This window comes from Pelophylax lessonae (genome assembly GCF_965119305.1).
Source record: "Pelophylax lessonae genome assembly, chromosome: 4".
Lineage (NCBI taxonomy): Eukaryota > Metazoa > Chordata > Amphibia > Anura > Ranidae > Pelophylax > Pelophylax lessonae.
In genome coordinates, this window is record NC_138771.1 from 402432496 (window position 1) to 402446063 (window position 13568).

Sequence of the window (13568 nt, forward strand, 5' to 3'; positions counted from 1 at the left end):
TACCTCCAGATTCTGGAGGGCTCTTTGCAAAATCTTCAATATCATCAGCGTATCACCCACAAAGTAACGGCCAAACAGAAAGGACAAATCAGACCCTTGAACAATACCTCCGCTGTTTCTCTACATTCTCACAGGACAATTGGGTAGCCTTGCTCCCGTGTGCCGAGTTCACATACAACAACTCCATTCACGCTTCCACACATCAGTCTCCGTTTTTTGCAAACTATGGGTTCCACCCATCTTTTCTGTCCAGCCCGATGCCTGAAACTACGGTACCTGCTGTGCAAGATAGGATAACATTCCTCCAAGAAAATTTCCTGCTCCTACAAAGGACTATGCAAAAAGCACAAGAAGACTACAAACAGTTTTATGATAAAAGGAAGAAAGACAGTCCTGCCTTGAAAGTGGGAGATAAGGTGTGGCTGTCCACCCTTAACCTCAAGTTGTCCTGCCCATCTAGGAAGTTGGGGCCAAGGTTCATTGGTCCCTTCCCTATCAAGAGAATAATTAACCCTGTGGCCTTTGAACTGTGCCTCCCTAATACGTACAGGATCCATCCAGTGTTCCACGTGTCCCTGCTCAAACTGGCCAATCCTGATCCCTTTCCTAATAGAGACGATTTGCCTCCACCTCCAGTTCTAGTTCATGGCGAAACGGAGTATGAAGTTGAATCCATTCTGGTTTGCCGTAGAAGAGGAAGGCAAACCCAGTATCTGGTGAAATGGAAATGCTACCCTCCGGAGGAAAGTTCCTGGGAACCTGCACAAAACATACATGCTCCCAGGCTGTTACGAGACTTTTTTAAAAGATTTCCTGGAAAACAAGCCCTTTTGGGCATCCGGAGGCTGCCCCTCAGGGGGGGGGCACTGTCAGGTAAACTCCAACAGTTTGGCTAATCAGCGAATTCGCGCATTGGCGCAAATACGCATGCGCGGCCAACTCCGGGCAAGATCAACTAAGAACGTGCGTGCGCCAATGCGCACACACGCACGCGGGACGTGACGGCGCTTGGCACCAAACGGCCTATTTAGACTCAGCAATGACAGGCACTAGTTGCTGGATGATCTTCAGCCCCCTGTGTCCCTTGTGCCTTGTTTTGCCTTTATCTTGGATTTCATGTTGCCGACCCGGATTGCTTGACCACCGACTCTTCTTGATACCTCTTGCTTTTGACCCTTTGGCTTGTCCCTGGACTTTCCCTGTTTTCTCCAGTGTCTGACCCGGCTTGGCTATTGACTCCGCTTTACCAGTCTCCTGTGGGCTATCCAACTCACCTTGTTCCTGCAGCACACCTGCCTGGCTTGTCAAGTGTTCCAGATCCGCCTTGGACCTATCACCCATTGGCCTCAGCCACCATCTGGCCATCCCAGCTGGCAACCCGTGCTACTTCGGGCACAGCACTCCCTGTCTCACCTCCAGGGGTGTTCTGCACCTAGCCGCAAGGGGTGCCCTCTCTACACTCCGTCTTCGGATCAGGTACGTGACACTGCAAGGGGTTGCGTTGTTTAGGCACCACCAACATCCAAGGCCCAATTTTTCTGTACCTGTATGACAAGTACATGCGATTTCAATTTTGTAAGGAATTTTTAACAGCAGGGCCCTTTCTTGCGCCCAGCAAGAGTAACTGCGAGGGGTTGCATTGTTCAGACACCACCAACACCCAAGGCCCACTTTTTTTGCACCTGTATGACAAGTACATGCAATTTCAATTTTGTACGGAAACAGCAGGGCTCGTACCAGATCGAAATCCATACCAGAGCCGAAGGGACTGGGGGGGGGGGGGGGGCCCTACGCCATTTTTTTCATGTTTTTTTATCTGTATTGCCGGGAGCTGACAATACATTACAGCCACGAGCAAGTTTACATGACATTTTTTCCTTTAGAAAGGCAGTATTGCTGCAGCAGGCTACATACATCGCACAAATGCGTCACTTTACAGACACATTAAGGGGACCCCCAAGCACGATTTTTAAAGGAATTTTTCATTTTCATTGTTTCATTGCATCATTAAAATCACTGCTCCTTTAAAAACTATCGTTTTAAAAAAAATAATAATAATTTGGCATTGGCACAGGTCCCCCAGGGCAGTACCCGGACCCCTATACACTTTTTTTGGGCAATAACTTGCATTTAAGCCTTTAAAATTAGGACTTTTTATTTTTCATTTTGAAACCTCATAGACTTCAATGGAGTTCTAATGTTCTAAAACTGTTCCCCCGTTTGCAGGTGTTTTAGTGCGAACTGAACCGTCAGGCGTTCGGCCCATCACTACTTGGGAGTGCTTATCTCTGATAACCTCTCCACGAGCAACAATACTGCCAGAAAAAGCCAGAGATTGAAATGTGCTGACTTTGATACTTTAATCCTTCACTTGTTTTATAGTTGTGTGGAGAACATTCCTACTTCTTACAGTACCCTTTGGTGCAGAAATCTGCTGTGGATAATCAGGCACTGCAAAGGGAGGTAAAAACAGCCCAGAATTTTATTAGCCACAGGTGTAAGATGATGGCCCTCAATATTATGAGGGACTCTTACCATCCTGCTTATATACTCACTGGCTACTTTATTAGGTACACCTGGTCAATTGCTTGGTAACACAAATTGCTAATCAGCCAACCAAATGGCAGCAGCTCAATACATTTAGGCATCTAGACATGGTAAAGATGACTTGCTGAAGTTTAAACTGAGCATCAGAATGGAAAAGAAAATGGATTTAAATGACTTTGAATGTGGCATGGTTGTTGGTGCCAGATATCATGTGAATAAAGCCGGCACACAAAAAGTCTTCTTCCAAGTAAAATACTTTATTCCAGCATGGATTAAACTGACGCGTTTCGGCTTTACGCCTTCCTCATAGCAGGTGAGTAGTTGGTGCCAGATAGGCTGGTCTGAGTATTTCAAAAACTGCTGATCTACTGGGATTTTCGTGCACAACCATCTCTAGGGTTTACATAGAATGGTCCAAAAAAAAGAGAATATATCCAGTGAGCGGCAGTTGTGTGGACAAAACTGCCTTGTTGAGTTCAGAGAAGAATGGCCAGATTGGTTTGAAAAGTTGGGCAACAGTAACTCAAAAAAAAAACACTTGTTACAACCAAGGTATGCAGAATACCATCTCTGAACGCACAACACATTGAACCTTGAAGCAGATGGACTACAGCAGCAGAAGACAACACGGGTGCCACTCCTGTCAGCTAAGAACAGGAAACAGACTACAATTTGCACAGCCTTACCAAAATTGGACAATAGAAGATTGGACAAAGACGTTACCTGATCTCATGAGTCTCGATTTCAGCTGGTAGGGTCGGATTTTGGTGTAAACAACATGAAAGCATGAATCCATCCTGCCTTGTATCAAGAGTTCAGGCTGGGAGTGGTGGTGTAATGGTGTGGGGGATATTTCCTTGGCACACTTTGGACCCCTTAGTACCAATTGAGCATCATTTAAACGTCACGGCCTACCTAAGTATTGTTGCTGACCATGTCCATCCCTTTAAGACTACAGTCTACCCATCTTCTGATGGCTAAGTCCAGCAGGATAATGCACCATGTCACAAAGCTCAAATCATCTCACTGTTTTATTGAACCTGACAATGATTTCACTGTACTCCAATGGCCTCCACAGTCACCTGACCTCAATCCAATAGAGCACATTTGGGATGTGGTTGTTACCCGAAAAGCTGAGTTAGACTTACCGGTAACTCCTTTTCTAGTAGTCTTCCAGGACAGCCCATGAGACCTAGGGCGCCTCCTACCAGGACAGGAAACACATTCCAATCAAATAAAAGGCGTCGCCCTAGTCCTCACCTTCAGTATTCTCGAGAACCGAAGGATATCCTGTATATATATATATACACAAAATACATTATACATAATACAAGACAACACCGGGTGGGAATCTGGCTGTCCTGGAAGACTACTAGAAAAGGAGTTACCGGTCAGCTTTTCTCAAGTCGTCTTCCAGGACAGCCCATGAGACGATGAGCCAGGAACTTACCAGTCTAGGGAGGGACTACTGCCTGGAGCACCTTTCGACCAAATGCCAGTTCCTGAGAAGAGAGGAGGTCCAGGCGATAATGTCTAACAAAGGTCGAAAAGTTAGACCAGGTAGCTGCCTTACAGATTTGCTCTGGTGAGCCACCAGTCCTTTCGGCCCAAGACGTGGACAAGGCCCTTAGGTTGAAAAAAGACATCAGTCCATCCAGTTCAACCTATGATGTGTGTGTGTGTTTGCTGTTAACCGTACATTGTATACCCGTGTATGTTGTGGTCTTTAAGCTGCCCATCTAATAGTTTTTTGAAACTATTGATGCTCCCTGCTGATACGACTGTTTGCGGAAGAGAATTCCACATCCTTACTGCTCTGACAGTAAAGAACCCCCTACGTACTTTAAGGTTAAACCGCCTTTCCTCTAGTTCTAGTTAGTGGCCATGTGTCTTAATGTATTCCCTTTCTCTGAATAGTTTGTTCCTTATGCTAGGGTCGCCAGTACAGTATTTGTACATTGATATCATATCCCCCTCAATCGTCTCTACTCCAGAGAGAATAAGTTCAGTGCTTGTAGTCTTTCCTCATAGCTGATGTCCTCCATTCCCCTAATTATTTTTGTTGCCCTTCTCTGGACTCTTTCCAGTTCCAGCACATCCTTCCTGAGGACCGGTGCCCAGAACTGGACAGCATACTCCAGATGTGGCTGGACCAGAGTCTTGTAGAGTGGGAGAATAATCTCTTTATTTCTGGAGTGAATCCCCTTTTTTATACATCCCAGTATTCTGTTGGCTTTGCTTGCAGCGGCTTGGCATTGCATGCCACTTCCAAACCTGTTGTCTACCAGTACCCCCAGGTCCTTTTCCATCTTAGATTCACCCAGAGGTTCCCCCCTAGTGAGTAGCTTGCTTTCTGGTTGGCACACAAGTGCATTACTTTACACTTTTCAACATTACACCTCATCTGCCAGAGAGTTGCCCACCTCATTATTTTGTTCAGGTCCGCTTGTAAGGTTTCCACATCCTGCATAGAAGATATTGGCATGCTTAGTTTAGTATCATCCGCAAATAATTAGATTGTACAAGATATCCCCTCCTCTAGATCATTTATGAATAAATTAAACAGGATTGGCCCCAGGACAGAACCCTGGGGGACCCCACTTTCCACACCCGCCCAATCCGGGTACTCCCCATTAATCACTACCCTTTGCACTCTCCCCTGGAGCCAGTTCTATTTCAAGGTACTCACCTTATGGTCAATACCTACCTTCCTTAGTTTGAACAGTAAGCGTTTGTGGGGAACGGTGTCAAAGGCCTTTGCAAAGTCCAGATACACCACATCCCCAGGCTTACCTTTATCTAGGTGGCAGCTCACTTCATCGTAGAAGGTTAATAGATTGGTTTGGCAAGAACGATTTTTCATAAATCCATGCTGATTACTACTAAAAATACCATTTTCATTACTAAAGTCTTGTATGTGGTCCCTTAACATCCCCTCCAAAATCTTTCAGACTACTGATGTTAGGCTGACCGGCCTATAGTTATCCAGGATATATCTCGGCCCTTTTTTAAATATTGGTACCACGTTGGCTTTTTTCCAATCAGCTGGCACCATACCCGTCTGTAAACTATCCTTAAAAATCATGAATAATGGTCTGGCAATCACCTGGCTGAGCTCTTTAAAAACCCTCGGGTGCAAGCCATCCGGTCCCGGTGATCTATTTATGTTAAGTTTCTCTAGTTTAGTTCTTGTTGAATGTGCGTTGATAAATGGTGGAACCACATTCTTTGCTGTATAGGCTTCTGTAATAGTCTGCCTTATCCACCTAGCTATGGTGGCTTTTGAAGCTTTGTCACCCCTATGTGTGCCAGTGAAAAGCACAAATAGGGTATCACACTTCCTAAAGGTTTTAGTCACCTCCAGGTAAGCCAGAAGAGTTCTCCTGACATCCAAAAAACTAAAATTCTTTTCTTTTTCATTATTTGGAGAAGGTAGGTAGTACAATATCCTGTGCTCTATGGAAGGAAGTAGCTACCTTAGGTAAAAACCCTGGATCAGTTTTTAACAGTATTCTATCTTCAATAATCATAAGAAAGGACTCCCTAATTGAGAGGGCCTGCAACTCACTGACTCTACGAGCTGACGTCACTGCAACTGGAAATGAAGTTTTCAGAGTAAGTAGTCTTTCTGTTAAATCCTTCAAGGGTTTGAAAGGGACCATTACTAAAGCTTGAAGGACCAGAGATAGGTTCCAAGTTGGACATGTTCTGACCACTGCAGGCTTTGCCCGGGCAAGTGCCTTGAAGAACCTAGCTATAATGGGATTTTCCTGCAGGGAATACTGAAGAAAAGCAGCCTGCACTTTCAAGTTACTAAGGGAGAGGCCCTTATCGATGCCCTCTTGGAAAAAATCCAAAATAGATGGTACATCTGGAGATGGCCTGTGATTTTCAGCCATCCAAGAGTTAAACTTTTTCCATACTTTGGAATATATGGCTCTTGTGACAGGTTTTCGACAATTGATCAAGGTGTTAATTACCTTGTCTGAAAATCCTTGGGAACTTAGTATCTGCTCATAAGATACCAAGCTGTAGGTTTAAGGATCTGATGTGTGTATGAGTCACTGGACCCTGAGTCAACAGGTCCTGTCTCTAGGGCAAGACTATAGGAGGCTTATAGATCAGGGCCTGTAGTCGTGAAAACCATGGCCTTTTGGGCCAAAAGGGAGCTATCAGAATCAGGTCTGTATCCTCTTGGAAGAATTTCCAGAGGACTTCTGATATTAGCCTGACTGGAGGGAAGGCATAGCAGAGATTGAAAGACCAGGGTTTCGCAAAGGCGTCGACCCCCAGGGACTGATCCCATTGGTTCAGGGAAAAAAACCTTTTTGTTTTGCTGTTTGTTTGGTCTGCAAAAAGGTCCACTTCTGGAAGGCCCCACTTGGCTGCAATCTCTGCAAAGTCCTTTGGGTTGAGGCACCAATTGTCCCGACATACCTGGTGGCGGCTGAGGTGGTCTGCTAAGACATTCTAAGTGCCTTTCAGATGAATAGCTGAAATGGAGGCAAGGTTCAGCTCGGCCCAGGAAAACATTTTCTGGGCTATGCTCTGTAACCCATGACTCCGAGTACCTCCCTGCTTGTTGAGATACGCCACTGTAGCTATATTGTCGGACTGAATCTGCAGATCACTTCCCTTTATGTCCATCTGAAAGATCTCTAAGGCTTTTTGTACTGCCATGAGCTCTTTTTGATTTGACGAAGTTAGAGCTTCCAGTTGGGACCATTCTCCCTGAGCCAACTGGTTCTGGAGATGGGCTCCCCATCCGGAAGAGCTTGCGTCTGTGGTTATTTTTTGAGATATTTGAACAACCCAGTTTAGTCCCTCTGTAAGGGACAGAGGTGATCTCCACCCCCATAGGGTTCTTGGTGGGAATTCTCACCTTCAGTTCCAAGGAATCTGGAAGTCCGTCCCAGTTCTTTAACAGGAACAATTGGAGGGGACGCTGTTGGTACCTTGCCCAAGGGACAGCTGGAAAACAGGAGGTCATGAGGCCTATGACTCTTGTTATGTCCCTGAGTGAGACCCACTGGCTGGTCTGTAAGGAAGCTACCATGTGAAACATCCTTACAGCCTTATACGTTTTAAGAGAAAAATCCTTTGATCCAGAGAGGAGATTTCGTACCCTAGATAAGTCACTCTCTCGGAGGGTGTTAGGCAAGATTTTTGTTTGTTGATCATCCATCCTAGTGACCCAAGGAACCAAAAAAAAAAAAAAAATTGCAGATCGCCGCCATTACTCTTTAAAAAAAAAAACACCAAAAATTACAGAAATCTTTCCCTTAGTTAGTAAACGCAATAACTTTTGCGCAAACCAATCAAAATATGCTTATTGCGATTTTTTTTTACCAAACATATGTAGCAGAAAACAAATTGGCCTAAAATGTTAGAAAGTTTTGATTTTTACATTTTTTGGGGGGAATTTCATATAAAAAAAATGTGAAAAACATTGTTATTTTTTCAAAATTGTTGCTCTTTTTTTGTTTATAGCGCAAAAAGTAAAAATCACACAGGTGATCAAATACCACCAAAAGAAAGCTCTTTTTGTGGGAAAAAAAGGACGTCAATTTAATTTGGGTATAGTGTCGCAGGACCGCGCAATTGTCCGTTAAAATCACGCAGTGCTGAATCGCAAAATAGGGCCTGGTCAGGAAGGGGGTAAAATCTTCCGGGGCTTAAATGGTTAAGTCCAGTGTTGCCATGAAACATTTTGGATATAGCAAGCTTCTTATGGAATAAATTGATTCCATGCGAAAATGTTTGTACCTTATCGAGAGATTTAATTTGCGTAGGTCTAAAATTAGTCGATTACTCCCCGAGGGTTTTCTTATCACAAAAATGTGGGAATAAAACCCTTTTCCCTGTTCCTCCTTTGAGACAGGTATCAAAACCCTCTGATCTACTAAGTCTCCAATCTGGAGACTTAGAGCAGCTGCTTTGGCTGGATCCTTTGGCAGACTGGTAATTAATATCCTTTCTAAGGGTTGGGAATTGAATTCCAGTTTGTACCCTGTGGATATTAGATCCAGGATAAATGGGCTTGATGTAATTTTCTTCCACTGTGGGAGGAAGGCCCTCAATCTTCCACCCACTTTGTGAAAGGAGTCATTGAGGTTTGGCGGGGTGCTGAGGAGGGTTAAATAAGATGTTCCCCCTACCCCTACCTTTGTGGCCGGTCCAATGTTTCTTGTACCGGGCCTGAACCTCACGTGGCCCTTGCTGCTTGCCCCTGCCCTGAAAAAACTTTCGGGTACATGGGGATTTTTTCTTTTCTGGAAATGACTTCTTTTTGTCAGCAGTGCGTTCCAGAACTTCTGTTAGTCCAGGGCCAAAGAGATGATCCCCTGTAAAGGGGAGACTACAGAGGCATGTTTTGGAAGCACAGTCACCTGACCATGATTTAAGCCAGAGACCTCTCCTGGCTGAGTTTGCCAGGGCTGAGGTTCTGGCTGTCATTCTAGCTGACTCAACAGAAGAATCAGCCAAGAGCCCCACTGCCTGAAACAAAAGGGGGATTTAACAATCTGATTCCTAGGTGTCCCAGATAATAAGTGTGATTGAATCTGTGAAAGCCATAGTTCCAAATGTCTGGCTATACAGGTGGATGCTGAAGCTGGTTTTAGACTCATGACAGAGGCCTCCCAAGCTCTGGGCAACATGATGACAGTCCTTTCGTCTATTGGGTCTTTAAGTGAACCCATGTCCTCAAATGCCAAATCTATACCCTTTGAAATTTTGGCAAGAGGGGCATCTAGTTTTGGAATCTTATTCCATGGTTGTTCTTTGCTGTCATCAAAGGGAAACCTCCTTTTTAAATGATTAGAAAAAAATGGTTTCCTTTCAGGATTGTCCCATTCCCGCTTGATTGTATCTAGCAAGGAGCTGTGTACAGGGAAAACTCTAGCATTTTTCTTATGAGTTACATACATAAGATCATGCTTAGATAATTGCACCTTCTCCTCCTCAATTTCCAGTGTGACATACACTGCTTTAAGTAGTTCATCTACATCATCAAGGGATAATTTAAATCTGGATCCCCCATAGGATTCCCTGGGTTACTCCCCAGATCCAGACTCCTCAAATGAGGAATGGGGGGGGGGGACTCTGATTCTTCCCTAGTGTCATCCTCATACACATGTTGTGTTGATTTAGACACAGATGTAGGGACCTGGGATTGTACAGGGACTAGTACTGGAGTTTGTAACTTATCCATACGGGTCCTAAATGAACTGAAAGTTGAGGTTAGCTCATCCCTAGCTGAAGTCAACATCCTCTGGGTGGATACAGTAGGGTCATCTTTAACAAGATTATCTATACATGTGCGGCACACTGTTTTGCTCCAAGTGGAACTTAGCTTGGTCCCGCAAACTGCACATTTCTTTTTGGGGGGCTGCACCTGGACCTTGTCCTGAGCCTTGGTCTATAACAACAAAAAAACTATTTGTTATTACCCCCAATTCACCCTCCCACACAGTGTGTACAGGGTAAAGAAATAGTGCCCCCTTCTACCGACCCGATTAACTGACAAGAGAAGGGAAGGGGAAAAGACTACCACAGGTATATGCTGGAAGGGAGAATTCCCATCGCTTACCAGGGAGGTGCTGGTGCCAGAGCCTGCCCCTACCGCCTGAGCCGAAGCTGTCATGGAATCCATCCTGCTCTGTGTGGTGGTCTGCAGCCTGTGTTGGGTCTTCACCTTACCCTGGCAGCCCAGATATCTCCTGGAAATCAGAACTACTGTTTCCGGCGCCTGCGAATGTGCGTCACTGCGCCAGAAGTGACCTGTGCCGCTTCCTGGGGCCAGAGTGCAATGCTGGAGTTCCGCCCCCTCTGTTTGTGGTGCCAAATTCAAATTTGCAGGTTTCCCTGCTGAATTGGCGGCATCACGGGTACACAGCCTGTGCTGCTCCAAGGACGCGCCACGAACGGAGAGGAATCCCCCTGCAATTCCACTGACGACATCCACGGTCCTGCCCCTGTGGACCACGAGATACAGGAGACGAAGCGGTCAGCCCCTATTGCAACAAGTAAGGGTACCGCACTTGGGCTAGGAGAAGATGCATCTTTCAATCCCAGTCTAAAAGTCAAAAGTCTTTTTAGGACAGTTCCATGAGACCAGGAGCTTCAGTTCCAGGAACATGTTACCCCCCGTCCGGAGGAAACACTAATACTGAAGGTGAGGACTAGGGCGACGCCTTTTATTTTATTGGAATGTGTTTCCTGTCCTGGTAGGAGGAGCCCTAGGTCTCATGGGCTGTCCTGGAAGACGACTTGAGAAAGTTATGTTTTAAGATTTAATATATCTCAGATATGATTTGGATTATTAAGAGTTCTTTCCCCACGAGTAAAAGCTTTTAAACAACAAAAATATATTGGTAAGTAGTAAGAAGGCATAAACTAATACACAGCAATCTATCTATCTAGGAAAAAATAATAAAAATCCTGGATTAAGTGAGTATAATACTCAAAACATTAATATGCAAACAGCAAGACAGACAATACATAGGACAAGCATGTATACATACAAGTGCTAGGTGATGTCCTGATATTTTCCAGTGTTGTGGTATGGGGGCCCCTGTAGTGGTTGGATCCTCTCCTCTTCTCTCTCCCAAGACTTAACCTGATTTAGACCTATCTCTCATAGACTTGCATGAGGCCATCCCCATTGTTGGAACTAACTCACCCCACTCTTAAATCCAGGCATATCTCATCCAAGATTGGACAGTTTCCCCATCCCCTATATTTAGCTAACTCAGCCCCTCACTAGCACCTCCTCTCTTGTAGAGAAACTTAATTATGCCAGCTCATAACGTTCTCTTGAAAGGGGCATTAGGTATGCAAGGTCATATACTTGGCAAATTGTGCATTCCTGAACAGAGGTCCATCCTCTCTGCATATCTAAAGAGAGGGTCTTTTGGCATGGATATAGCAGCCCTCAAAATGTCCACTCGCCTGCTCGCATTTGGCAAGTGGAAAAAATTGAGGGTGAGTGTGAGGCTGCCTCGGGTGGGGGAGATGGACACCCCCATCAGGCAGGCTTGAATGGGAGCTGTTCTCCCAGTGATCAGCCAGGAAACTGGGGAAAAAAGAGGAGATGAAGAGGAAAGCCGGTAGGATCACAGAGAGTGGGGATCTCCCACTGTGACAAAGCACTGATTTGAACTGCCTGGTGGCCGCAGGCAAACTTAATAAACAGTACACTGGTCCTATGCCTAGGACGTCTGACGTCTATCACAGGAGCCAGTCCAGGAGGCGGGACTTCGTTTGACTGCAGCCGCAGGGCAATTCAATTCAAAGCTGTGTCACAGCGGGAGATCTCTGCTCTGTGTGATCCCGCTTGATCTCCTCTCTCTGATCCTCATGCACTGGTGAGGCTACGCTGATGGGCACTGGTGAGGCTGCGCTGATGGGCACTGGTGAGGCTGCATTGATGGGTACTGGTGAGGCTGCACTGATGGGCACTGGCGAGGCTGCACTGATGGGCACTGGCGAGGCTGCACTGATGGGCACTGGCGAGGCTCTATTGGATTTGAATGTGGACAGCATGGATTTGAATTGCAGTCAAATGAATTCCCGTCTCCTGGACCGACTCCTATGATACTGGCGAGGCTGCACTGATGGGCACTGGCGAGGCTCTATTGGATTTGAATGTGGACAGCATGGATTTGAATTGCAGTCAAATGAATTCCCATCTCCTGGACCGACTCCTATGATAGACAGCACACTGGTCCAATGCCAGTACATCTGACAACCATCATAGGAGCCATCCAGGAGGTGGGACTTTCATCTAGCTGCGGCCGCTGGGCAATTCAAATCAAATCTGAGTCTGCATTGATGGACACTGGTGAGGCTGCACTGATGGGCACTAGTGAGGCTGCGCTGATGGGCACTGGTGAGGCTAAATTGATGGGCATTGGTGGAGCTGCATTAATGGGCATTGGTGGAGCTGCATTGATGGGCACTGGGAGGGCTGTATTGATGGGCACTGGGGAGGCTGCATTGATGGGCACTGGGGAGGCTGCATTGATGGGCACTGGGGAGGCTGTGCTGATGGGTACTGGTGAGGCTACATTGAGGGGCACTGGTGAGCCTGCATTGATGGGCACTGATGAGGCTGCGCTGATGGGCACTGGTGAGGCTGCAATTGATGGGCACTGATCAGGCTGCACTGATGAGGCAGCAATAATAGGGTCGTACTGATTGGCACTGATAAGCTGCACTGATAATGCTACACTGATGGACACTGATAGGCTGCATTGATGGGCACTGATGAGACTGCACTTATAAAGTTGTTGTTAATATTTATTTTTGTAACTGAATTCTGCATAAAACATTTAACAGTGTAATTTCATTAGCTCCTTTATGAGGGAGTGTTTAGGGGCAGAATTAGGGGTGGGACAGAGCAGGGTAGCGATGGGGTGGGGCAGAGCAGGGTAGGGATTGGGTGGGGAAACTGGTAGCAAGTAAGTCTTAAGGCCTGGCTAGTAGCTCAGGACTTTAAATTTTGAGCCCTGGATATAGTGTTAACAAAGGGTGTTCAAAAGGCCTAGTTTAGATAACTACTTTGGCCCGTATAGTCTGAGATAAGGTACTTTATTTAGATGTTGTCCTTTCTTGCATATAGGTTTACGACGGGTAAAAAACAGAGCACACTCTGTGGTACCAACATGTTTAGCCCATCCTAACATTCCTGCACTTCAAAAGAAACTGGTAAATCAAATAATCTCTCATACTAAAGCCTAAAACCTTGTTTCCGTAGATGTGTACATATAACTATATCAAACCATTCAAAAAAACAATCTCATACCACTAATCCTTGTTACCTATGTAAAAATATACAGTAAAACCTTTGATTCCAGAAAATAGGATTTTTCCTACAGCTTACCTGTAAAATCCTTTTCTTGGAGTACATCATGGGACACAGAGCAGGTAATAATGACTATCTGGGTTATATGCTACCTTTAGGTGAATGGACACTGGCAACCAATAGACAGGAAGTTCCTCTCATATAACCCCTCCCA